Consider the following 12,452-nt stretch of genomic DNA (forward strand, 5'->3'; position numbering starts at 1 on the left):
AGAGAGAGAGAGAGAGAGAGAGAGAGAAACAGACAGACCGACCTTGTCATGCCATAAAAATTATATACGGCAGCACCTGAGACTGAGATGGAAAATTTCGAGGAGCTTTTCTTGCCTGCTGTACGAGGTCCATGTTTCGGATCCTATAATAAAGGAGTGTAAGGAGGACAAATGCTTCGTAAATCTTGATCTTTGTTTGGATGGTTAATCTTTTGTTTTCCCATGCTCGTTTTGTCAGCCTTCCAAAAATTGTTGCTACTTTCCTTATACTGATGTTGATCTCATCATCAAGTGATGTAGTAGAGCTATTGCTTTGAAAAAAAGGGTGAGACAAAAGGAAGATTGATGTTTGACAGGAAAAAGGAACAAACCACACCAGAGCACCCAGCAACATTTCGAGAGAAATGTTGAGAGAGAGAGAGAGAGAGAGAGAGAGAGAGAGAGAGAGAGAGAGAGAGAGAGAGAGAGAGAGAGAGAGAGAGAGAGAGAGAGAGAGAGAGACATGAGTTCGATTTTTCGAGAGAAAGATTGTTTTAACCTCTTCACTGCTATGTTGACGTACAGAATTACAAAGTTCTGTTCGACATTTTTTGCCGTTCTGCGTTTTACTAAAACTGAGACCATGAGATCAGAAATCAAATGCTCTGTCTCAACTGTCTGCTTTACCAAAATCGAAAGATTATTTTGAGTCGTTATTAACATATTCAAAGAATTGAATTCATTTGAAAAAGCTTGACATACGTGTATTGTGAAACTCAAACAAAAAAGATTTACTCAAATTTCTCAAAACTAGATACTAAGCAGATAGATAGACAGTTGTTATTCTCGGGTAGAGGTAGGCCTATTATACTCGCTTGTGTTCTCCAAAACTGTTCAATAGCCCTTCATTTGTATACTACTGGTTTCCAGCGGATCATAAGTATTAGGAGGTGTAATAGTAATAATAGGGCTGTGAAAGTGCATTTTTCTTGAATAAAGGGAAAGATACTTTGGTTACGTTTAAATCTTTGTTTGTTGGTTAGATTGAAGAAAAGCACATCGACACAATAATGGTCAGATAGTGCTACTTGGGATAATGTAAAACAGACAGTTGAGACAGACAGACAGAAACAACAGAGGAAAAGTAAAGAAGTAGGACCTACCAGTGAGGCCCTCAAACCACCCACTGTTCATCTATTTAAATGAAATTGTTACCTTGTCTGAAAAAAGTTGGTAGAAATGTCTCAGTCTCTGCAATGAAGAAGTTAGACAAGCACCTCCCTCTATGGCTTTGATTCATCTCACAAAGCCCCAAATGGTGATACGGTTAGGTTTTAACGTCCCTATCAAGACTATTTATTAGGATATTTAAGAGGTGGGACCTCCGAGTTTAACGTCCATCTCAGGAAGAGCCGAGTATAATAGGGAAATTCATGTAGTCTAAAGTGCCTTTCCAAAGAACGACACAACGTCGGACCGAGCTGAGGCTCGAACCCCCGAACTCGAAATTTCACGTTTGGGGCCTACTGGTCCGGTAGCCTTATCACTAGGCCTTGACACTGACATGCAGGGATGAAGCAGGCCGCCTCATAAATGATTAAAAGTGTGTCTATAGGAGCACAAAATGCACATAAGTGCATCAAAGTCCATCTGATCCGACTGGCTTTCGAACCAGGGTCATCCACTTCGTGGTCCAACATGATAATGATACCAACTGAAGGAAACAATTGAGGAGATCAAGTGAAAAAACTGGGTATGTACGCAAGAAACATTCATTTTTCCTTAATTTGTTCTTTTTTTTTTTAGGGGGGGGGGGGGTTTACATTTTTTGACGTACCTGTACTTGGTTTGCTCTTAATTTGATTTGCTTTTTTAGAAAATACCATGTAAATGGCTAGGTAGTTGGTTTGTGTATTTTTTCACTTGGAGCTAGAATCCAAACTTTTTCTAATAGACTTGTCATGTTTTTCACTTGCCCCCTTCAAGTAATTTACAGAGTACCAAATTGGTATCTGGACACACCGTAAGGAACCGTTCACAAATGACGTCAGCTAAAATTTGGCCAAAAATGACCCCCCCCTCCCCCTCTTCCTAGATGACGTCAACCAAAATAAAATGTACACATGTAATAATATTGTCCAACGTCAATCTTAGATTGATGAAGAAAGGGTGGTCAACATTTTTTTTTCTTTTCTGTTCCTCCCCAACCTTTTAGAGCATCATGGTAGACGTCAACTTTGTAAGGACACCCCACCCCCATGCCCATGTCAAATTTTCACAGACCTCCCCCCCGCCTCCCTCCTCTCAGCTGACGTCATTTGTGAACGGTCCCAAAATTGACCTTCCTTAGATCCAGGAAGAATGATTTCTACTTTTTTTTTTTTTTAAATTAAACCAGTCTCGGAATACACCGTGGCGTAAGGGGGCCCTTGACCCAAGAAGAATGATTATTTTTTCTGGGTTTTGTTCTTGAAGTTTTCCCTCACTTCTCGGTGCCCTGCTTGATGACTAAATGTCTTTGTCTCGCCTCTGAGAAGAACTCTGTATAATGTCTTGAAGTTGAAGGGCCTTTATTTTTAACGGCATAAGTACCTTACCACAAACACCAAAGCAACTAGAGTAAGTATGAATACAAAAAAAGAAAGTTAAAACACGGAGAATGGAATTCAAAAATCAAAATGGCAGTGTTACTGAATTGAAAATCCGCAGCTGATGGGCAAAATTAGTTCACAACAAAAGGTGGAATCATGAAGGAAAACTCAGGAATAAATATTATGCACATAACATAACATAATAGTAACAAAAATAATAATAATAACAATGAATAGCATTTGTATAGCGCATATTCCCGCTCAACAGCTAGCTCTATGCGCTTTACAATCTAAAAAGATCACACCCAGCAGACTCTAGAATGCTCAGAAACATTTTTGGCTTCCTACGAAATATACACGGCAAGCAGCCGATTAACCGCTTAAACACTAAAAAAATGACAAGATCTTTTGCTGTTTATAGCCACTTAGGTGAAGAGAGGAAAATTCAGGTAGGGAATTTCATTCTCTCCACACAAATCTTACGGCTATAACCCATAACAGTAACATAAACAATAGCAGATTACACCAACACCTGAAATGGTTGCACACAGCCAGCAAACAGACAGCAACAACAGGAATGACCAAAAACCGAAATTTACTCCATCTCTTTCCAGTACAAATAGCTTTTCTTTTTTAAAACAAAATGAATATCTTTCACTGGAAAAAAACAGTCAAATTAATTATCCATTTGCCAAAAACATCAATCAAGGTGACTTTTACAATGAATGATAAATACATAAATAAATACGAAATACGGTTAAAAGCAAACATATAAATATAATACCTCAAGCCTACAAAATGTGAGCCAAGGAAGATCTGATATTTTAACTTCTAGAACATGAACAAAACACCATCACCAGATCTTGTTGGAAACACATTTCTAATAAATCCCTGATGTCAGTAAAAAATTGTTTTCTCTATAGGCAAACTTATAAAAAAAAGAATGATGTAACACTTACATATAAAATATGCTTTCACAAATAATAGCTAAACATCATAAAACTGCATGTACATTTAATTCTTTTTTCATTTAAATGAAAATAAATAAATGTTAAAATAAACAGCTATAACTCAGCAGAAGACTGTTATCACATACCTCAGATCAAATTCATATATTACATGTAATTTTAAACAAGCATACACCTTTAGACGGAACATGATAGAAGTTGTTATAATAAAAGTAAAAATCACAGATGGCACAGACAAAATAACGGTTCACCAACAAACAAACAACAACAACAACAACAAAAAATGGGTTGGGTGGACTTCTCCAATTCAAAAGGAAGATAGACCAACAAGATGTAGACAATGAATACCTATGATTCCAATAATTGTTTACTATTTGGTCCTATGAAACAGGACAACACAAGTCAATAAAGAAAATGCAGTGGTGACAGCTTAAACTATACGATTAATCCAAAGAAAACAGTGGTAAACCAAATGAAAATAGAATCCCCAATTGTATTTTCTTCCCTTTGAGTATCCTCTATCATATCAAAACCGCAGCAAAACCACAGAAAATTCGGTGGTCCCGCAGATTTTGGTTTCAGCAGACTCCACTATACTATAACTGTGATGAACCCAGTACATGTACCTCACTGAGACTAGACTATGCTGGCCTTACTACATCATCAGGAGTCTACATAACTGTGCACATCAAGCACACTTCAACGGACTTATGGTCTTTGTTTTCATATTTCATTCAAAAATACATTCTCCAAAGTTCCTCATTTTTCTTGAGCATTGGCAAGTCTGTCAGGAGCAAAGTTTGAAAACATAGAATACAAAAAATGTACATATGTGTCACACGCAGTGGAATCAAGAGCTTGTCAATTTTTGGGCATGAGGAGGTTGTTTTCTTTTTTGTTTTGTTTTTAAATAGTAGAGGGTTTTACTGCGCTCGCAACTGCAGAAGGTCATATGAACGCCAAGGGGTGGGTGTCAACAGAGAAGTCTTTACAGGGAATCAGACTTAGACTGCTCACCTCTCTAGCTTCAACAGTACAAGGTCTGCTTCAACTATCAAGGCACCCCAAAATAGCATGTCACAAGAGAGTGACAAACATACAAAAGAAGTAGAGGAAAATGACAATAGTAAGGATCAGGAAAGAAAAAGCAGCAGTTCCCTGTTGTAGATCAGGAACAGTTAGGAGCGTGACATGAGTCAGCCCATTTACAATTCTACTATGCTTGAACGAGATATGTCCCCCCTTTGGGAATGGCCTAAAAACATTTCTTCAATCAGTGGCACTGTCCAGGTGGGTTGGGCATGAGGTGTCATTAATATCATCTGAAAGCTGATTTATTTGCCTTGTTTCAAATTAAATAAATATTAATTTATCTTGAATAGAATTCAAAATATTTGCGATTAAAGAAAGTGAGGTCGCCTGGTTTCATATTGGTGAAATTAGCGAGAAAATGGCGGGCAAAGTTTGGTTACTCCAATAGATAAAGCGTCTTTGAAACTGAAAAAGGACGTATTTTGTGCCTTTAATCAATGTTTTTCAGGAAAATTCATATGACAATGTGTTTTTATATGGACCTATAAGAGGTTAAGACAAAAAAATACAACTTCAATAAAAATGTCCAAACTGGCAGAACATGCCTGTTTCTCCAATTTTGACGAGCACCTGATTTCACCACGCTGTCTCACATATTTTCTGAATCATGAAAATGGACTTCTGTACTAAGATCCTTTAAAATTATATCAAATAATATGTATTTTAGGCACTGGTTGGCAGCTCTGCATTGTATCAGAAACCAATATACTAAAAGATTGCATTTACACAGTGCTTATTCTTACTGCTACATGTACAAGAAAAGTTTTGGGCTCTCTGCAATGTATTGTTTCTCCTTTGGAGCATATCAAAACAGTCAAGACCAGATGGGAGAGAAGTGATACTTGGACGATCTACGTATCCTCTATGTTTACTTCCCAGGCAGAACTGTACCATCATGCATACTGTTTTAGTCGTCATCTGTGTCAATGGACTGCTCAAGACCATTACCCTGACAGACCCTATAGCATTCCAAAAACAATCTCCTCACTTCCTAGGAAGAAGTTCAGTGTATGAGCTGCCAATTTAACTTTAACAGATTTTTTAAAAACCACAACTTGATAACAAGAAAAGACAGCGATGAGACATAAAATGAGAACGTTTTATCTCATTAGCAGCAAAGAAAAACATGCTGAGATATAGATATATATCTATACAAGATTATTATTGTTCAAAAAATATTAGATACCACAACACTACAATAAAATTGAACTAAGCTCCTCTGACAATTCCTGAGTTTTGATTGACTTGAATCGAAAACAAAGCTACAATGAAACACAAAAATGGGACATTACGGAAAGCAAACAAAACTGTAGGCGTTTTACTTCCCTGTCAGTCTTATAGACACAATTTTTATCATTCAGGACGCAGGCTCCTACCCTGTCTCTTACAGCAAATATGAGCTGAGAGGGACACAATATCCCATCAGAAAGATGGAGATACTAAATAAAAATTCTCCACATTAGGGAATCGAACTCAGGTCTTCGGCATTAGACATTAAAGCACCTACCCGCCACACTACGGACACTGATGTTTACTGAGGAGCCCAAGACCTTAAACACACAGCTGTTGTTGACCCCACTGGAGAGTACACAAGACAGGCGAGGTTCTCAGTTCACCACAATAGTTTAGTTTTGGTAAGAGTTTTAAAACAAACACACAAAAGAAGGGGGAGAAATCACGACGATAGATGTTTGATAGGAAACCAAGAGCAAACCACACCAGAGCACCCGCCAACTACCCACTTCCACAATAGGGACTTTGTGATTCTTACTGATCTTAAAACAGTATGGAGTGTATTATTGTTACTTTCTGGATTTTGGGGGGTGGGTTGGGGTGGAGAAAGGGTAAAGAACAGGAAGCATTGTAAATGTTGCTATCGCTTGTAAATGCACTATTTCCATGACCAAATAATACAGACAGTCCGAATGGTTTTGAGTGGGATACAAGCTTGACAGAATAAATTTCCCTATGCATAAATTAAACTCCTGTCTTTGTGTAACTTTGCCGGACATAAACGTTTTTTTGTGTTTTCAAAAGTGTTTTACAGCACTCGCAACTCCGTGAGGTCATATAAGTGTGCGGGTGGAACACATTAACTTTTTCAGTTAGTTAGGAATTTTGAATTTTACCCAGGTGGCGGTCGAAGCCTACTCTTATCGATTTTAGGACCACCAAGTGATCTTAAACATACGTAACTTGCATATGGGACCTCCCGAGATTTTTCTCCCTTATCCAAGAAGGCGAGGCGTTAAATTTTACCTACCATAAGCTCAGGGGTGTGGCTGAAAGACAGTAGTAAAAAAGAGCCAGTGGGTAGCAGTAGAAAAGCTGCAGAAGAGTCAGGAGCCCAGAGGAGAGAAGAAGATTTTCCGTCGCAGTCAGATTTCGAACTCCGGACCTATTGAAAGAGAAGCAAACACCATAACCTCTTGACCACGAGAGCCCCTTTAGACTTAAACAAAACAAAAATTGGCACACTGACGGTCAGTAAGAGCTGAGTACAAAACACAGGCAGAGATCACAGAGGGATACCGTAATATAGTGGTATGTGTTTTAACCCTCCTTTAAACATGGTAAGGTTATTTAATGAGGCAGAACTTCTGAATTAAACATCCATCTTTTAGTTTCAGTCAGAGTTTTACAGTGCTTGCACTGCAGCACAAATGGGTCATATAAATACTTAAGACTAGAGGCGTTACTAGCTAATGTATACCAAGTTTTTCATTTGTTTTTTGTTTTTTCCCGCATACGACTTGAATTGGCAATTTGTGAAGTCAAATCGTTCAACATTGGACCACAAGATAGTGGGTGACTCGTTGTGAGTTCAAATTCATTTGCAAAATACAAAATGAGTGAAACCTTGGAACACAGGGACAATAATGGACTACATGAAATAACACAGTAAGAATGACAAGAGCTACACGCTAGCTACAATTGTAAATGATCGCATAAAATATTTATGAAAACAGAATATAAAACATCCCTCATAATATAATAAATGGCACCAGAAAAGGACAATCAAAATGTGAGTAGAGGTGCCATTGACATAAAGTAGGAATTCCAGATTTTATATCACTTAGGATGACAACTCACAGACCACAGCCAAAAATAATAAATCACAATTTTTCCGTCACTATTTGTAAAAAACAACAACAGTCGTCCATTTAGTTTTGTGTTGCGATCGTTTCTGTGCCCACATACCATGCAAAAGACAGGAATGGCAAGCTACACATTCCATGTCACATACGCTATCAATTCTGTCATCAGTAGGTAAGGAAAGATCACTTTTTAAAACATGTTCGCTATCCCAAATTGCAAAACCACTTGTCAGCAAAAAAGAAAAGGAGCAAATGAAGGTGTGTGTGTGTGTGTGTGTGTGTGTGTGTGTGTGTGTGTGTGTGTGTGTGTATGTGTGTGTGTGCGTGCGTGCATGTGTATATATGTATATGAGAAATAGAGAGAAGAAGAAAGATATAGAATGGGAGAAAGAGGTCAAGAGAAAGAAAGACAGACAAACAAAGAGAGAGATTGGGGAGAGACAGAAAGAAGTCAGCTCCAGTCGATTTACAATTATGGGCCAGGAACAGACGGTGATGGTATTTTTCAAGAGTGTGGTTTGTGAGCAGGCATTCTCATGGACACAATCAGACAGACTCTGACAAAACATTTTCCCTCCACAAATAGGCCCACATACATGGTGTGCAGGTGGGCATATCCTTGAGCAAAAAACTGCTCTCCAACAAATACCAAGCATCAATACAACAACAACAACAAAAAAGAAAGAAAAGCATCAGCAGTCACACAAAGGACAAAAAGCCTGAGTACAATTTTGCATCCCACTCCGAAGGTGATAACGACATTGTGGATAACGGGTGTTCATATACAGACCACATTTAAAAACACAACATCTTCGATCATGGATTAATGATGCTCTGTAAAGTCTTTTAATGTTGGTTCTTTTTTAAATGATTTTGCTTAAGGAAGAGGCTAGCCGTACTTAATGACAGCTAGACTGATAGGCTAGGCGTACTTAAGTACGGCTAGACTGACAGGCTAGCCGTACTTAATGACGGCTAAACAGCTGGGCTAGCCGTACTTAATAATGATGGCTAGACTGACAAACAGCAAAAAATAGGTCTACCGAATTGAAAATTAATTTTTAGTTTGCAATACCTAAAATATTTGTATTTGAGATGAAACCAAAAGGTGCCTTACTGACAGTGCATGTATTTTAAACCTGAATAATTCCTAGATCTAATGAGACAAGTGTACTCAACAGGTTTCGGTCAATAGGGCCTAACCTAGGTCTAAGTACGGCAAGACTGCCATGTTATCCGTATCAACTTCGTTTTGCTAAAGTGTAAAAGATGGCAGTTTTGAGATTTTTTCTGTGAAAATCTCCAAGTAACGCAAAAATAGCCTTTCAAGTGGCGAGAGCACATGGGTGAATAAAATTCAGAAAAGATTGATCATACTGACTTTGCAGTTTGTTGTTAGAATTAAAAACACCATTATATGGAAATCATTTGCTGTGCATTGCTCAAACACCTTACAGGGCACTCTGCCTTCTAAAATCAGGAATGTTACTAAAAGAAGCTGCCAGAGGCTTAAACTGCAATGCTAGCACACTTTCAAGATTAGTAGAGAGGATAAAAAATGCTGGGGATGTTGTTGACAGACAACAAAGTGGCCAACCACATGCAATCAATTATCAACCAACATGACCAGCATATTATTATTCTATTTCATTTGCAGTATCGATTTCTAACAGCATCTGCACCAGCAGCAGATCTACGGCTGGCAAGGTGTTGTGTATTCCAACGTCATCCATGATAAAATGCATGACACGCGTCCTGTTGACCGAAAACCTCATATTGACCTGGAGCTAACAAATGTTCACTGACAGCACTAATATTTGTGGGCGAGGAAGCATCATTATATTACCTGGCATTTTAAAAATGTTTTAATAAGTGTTTTAAGGCACTTACAACACAATAAGGTCATATAAGTGCCGGAGATTAAGAGTGTTACAAGAGAGTAGCAAACAAAAAAAATAAGGAGGGGAAATAACGACGATAGATGTTTTTTGTTTTAGTAGAGGTTTTACTGCGCTCGCAACTGCATACGGTCATACGAGCGCCAAGGGGTGGATGTCAACAGAGAAGTCCTTACAGGGAATCAGGCATACTCTGCTCACCTCTCTAGCTTCAACAGCACAAAGTCTGCTTCGACTATCAAGGCACCCCGGAAATAGCGGGTCACAAGAGTATGACAAACATACAAAAGAAGTAGAAGAAAAATGACGCTAATAAGAAATAGGAAAGAAAAAGCGGCAGTTCCTTGTTGCAGTTCAGGCACAGTTATGAGCATGATATTGTTGAATCAGCTCATATTTACAATTCTACTGTGCATAAGAACAAATTAATGTCCCCACTTTGGGAATGGCCTTAAGACACTTCAGTCAGTGGCACCTCCCTGGGGGTTGCGATAGATGTTTGACAGGAAAGAAGAAGCAAACCGCACCAGAGCACCCGCCAACCACCCATCATCAGGCATTAATAGAATGAAATAATAATTTAAAAAATAATCATTGCATTTGTATAGCGCACAAATCCACGCTCTACAGTATGCTCTATGCACTTTACAACATAGGCCCATACTGCTTGTGCTGCTATAACCTTTGTTCAACAACAGGGTATCAACTTGATGGATAGTCCAGCGTTTTCACCAAACATATCACCAAGTGAACACATTCTGGACAAATTTGGCAGCCATTTGTATGAGAAAAATGAAGTTGACAACATCTAACAACAGGAGGGTGCTCTTCACCAAGAATGGGCAGCACTTTCTCAGCGTTCAATTTAAAATCTTATTTGGTCTATGAGACAACGCATTCAAGCCTGCTTGGATGCCAGAGGTGGACAAAGTCAGTAAATACTTTTTTATCCTTTTGTTTGACCCCCAATGTGTTAGAGATCCACTGCAAGCAGCACTATTTATTCAAATAATTTTGTTTGAACATATATATATCTGGTAATAGCTCCACATAGAATTAGATAGAAATTTTGGAAAACATTATGAAACTTTTCAAATAAATCTGCCCATTATTTAAATGTTGCGTTTTTAAAAGTCGTCAGTATGTATGAAGCATCAGAATACATCAACAAATTTAAGTGGCACACGTTAGTGACAAAAATCCTTTCATATACTGAGCATGGTAAGGTACAAAGGCAACTTCAATCTCATTATAATGCATAGTTCTTCTATATAATGTAAAAAAATACTCTGGTTGATACAAACAAATCAGTCAAAGTAAATTAGAAAATTAAACTGAGCTTCAAAATATATACAAATGCAAATAATAAATCTAAGAAATCTGGTATAAAGGATCAGATGTTATCCATGACAACAATTAAAAACAGCAGTCACAGAAGTTTAGCAAGAGGAAAGCTTTGCGAGAAAACGGGTCATTTCCAATATTCAAATTCTTAATTTTTTATTCCCCGTGGATTGCTTGTGGGATCTTTGAATTTTACAGCTATATAGTACTTAACTTAGTCATAAAACACAATGTAATGAATGGTGGGGGGACCACAGGAGGTACAGTCTGCACGAGCCTGGGTTGCATCAAGTATTCAACAAAAAAACCCCCCAAAAATGGTTATTATAAGTAGTTTTTTTTTAAAGAACAACTAATCTAATCTTTTCAATATTTATTGATAACAGCAGCTTAGAACTTGAACAATTTTCCAGGACATGGACTTCTCAGCAAAAAGGTGCATGTGAGAAAAATGTGAGGGCCGTACTAACGCTAACTTTTCATGTCAAGTAGGGGGCCACAAATTATCTTTCTGCTGGCCTCAATTGTCTGCAGGCTGTTAGTTTGAGTCCCCTGTTTTAGAGCATGCAGATAGAGAATCAAATGATTAGCCATTCTATGTTTTTCTTTTTCTGGATAAAATGTGCATTTTGTCACAAAACTCTTTTTGAGATATTGTAAAAAACAAAAAGCATTAAACTTAGCATGATAACTGCAACAAGTCATCAGGCAGGGACATATTAAGATAATAACGCCAGCACTAAAAAGAAATAGAAAGACCATTTTACATAGCAACACTAACACATTTTGAAGTGCGCACAAGCAAAACAATTTTCAGGGAAAGAATATGGGGAGCAAAATCCACAAAAATCTAAAAAACCAAGTTTTGTTTCCAACTGCAATACACAACTACTGCAAAGGCTGTTAACATCGAAAAAGAGTGAAAAGACTTTTTTTTAAAATATCATCATCATCATCATCATTGCCTTTCTCACCCTGCACCAGGGTATATAGGCCATGAACAAACACTTTCCACCTGAGCTGCAGGACAGAATGGGGGCAGAAAGAAATAAAGGAAGATGGACGAATACGAATACTGACATAGTGACAGACGACCCTTGATGGGACACTAGAAATGAGAATATTTTCTGGAATGGACCAAAAAAGAACAGAATAAAAGAAACAACAAAACAAAACATCTGAATCTCACTCAGATTCAAACCTCAAACTTTTGCCCACCAGGTCAAATTCGTAACCCTAAGTGCATACCCACTGGTAACAAAGAGGGTTAAAAGCCCCTTTCAACACAGTTAGGTATAACTGAGGTTATCAAATAGGACTTTCAAATATAATCTCCAGTCTTTTTTTTTCTTCTTGTTTTAGGAAGCCTTTTACAGAACTTGCAACACAATTAGGTCATATAAGTGCCAAAGACTAGAGGGGTTACAAGAGAGTAACAAACATAGAAAACAAAAGGAGAAGAGGTAAGGACGATAGAAGTTC

The sequence above is a fragment of the Aplysia californica genome, unplaced genomic scaffold (genome assembly GCF_000002075.1).
Source record: "Aplysia californica isolate F4 #8 unplaced genomic scaffold, AplCal3.0 scaffold00864, whole genome shotgun sequence".
NCBI classification, from domain to species: domain Eukaryota; kingdom Metazoa; phylum Mollusca; class Gastropoda; order Aplysiida; family Aplysiidae; genus Aplysia; species Aplysia californica.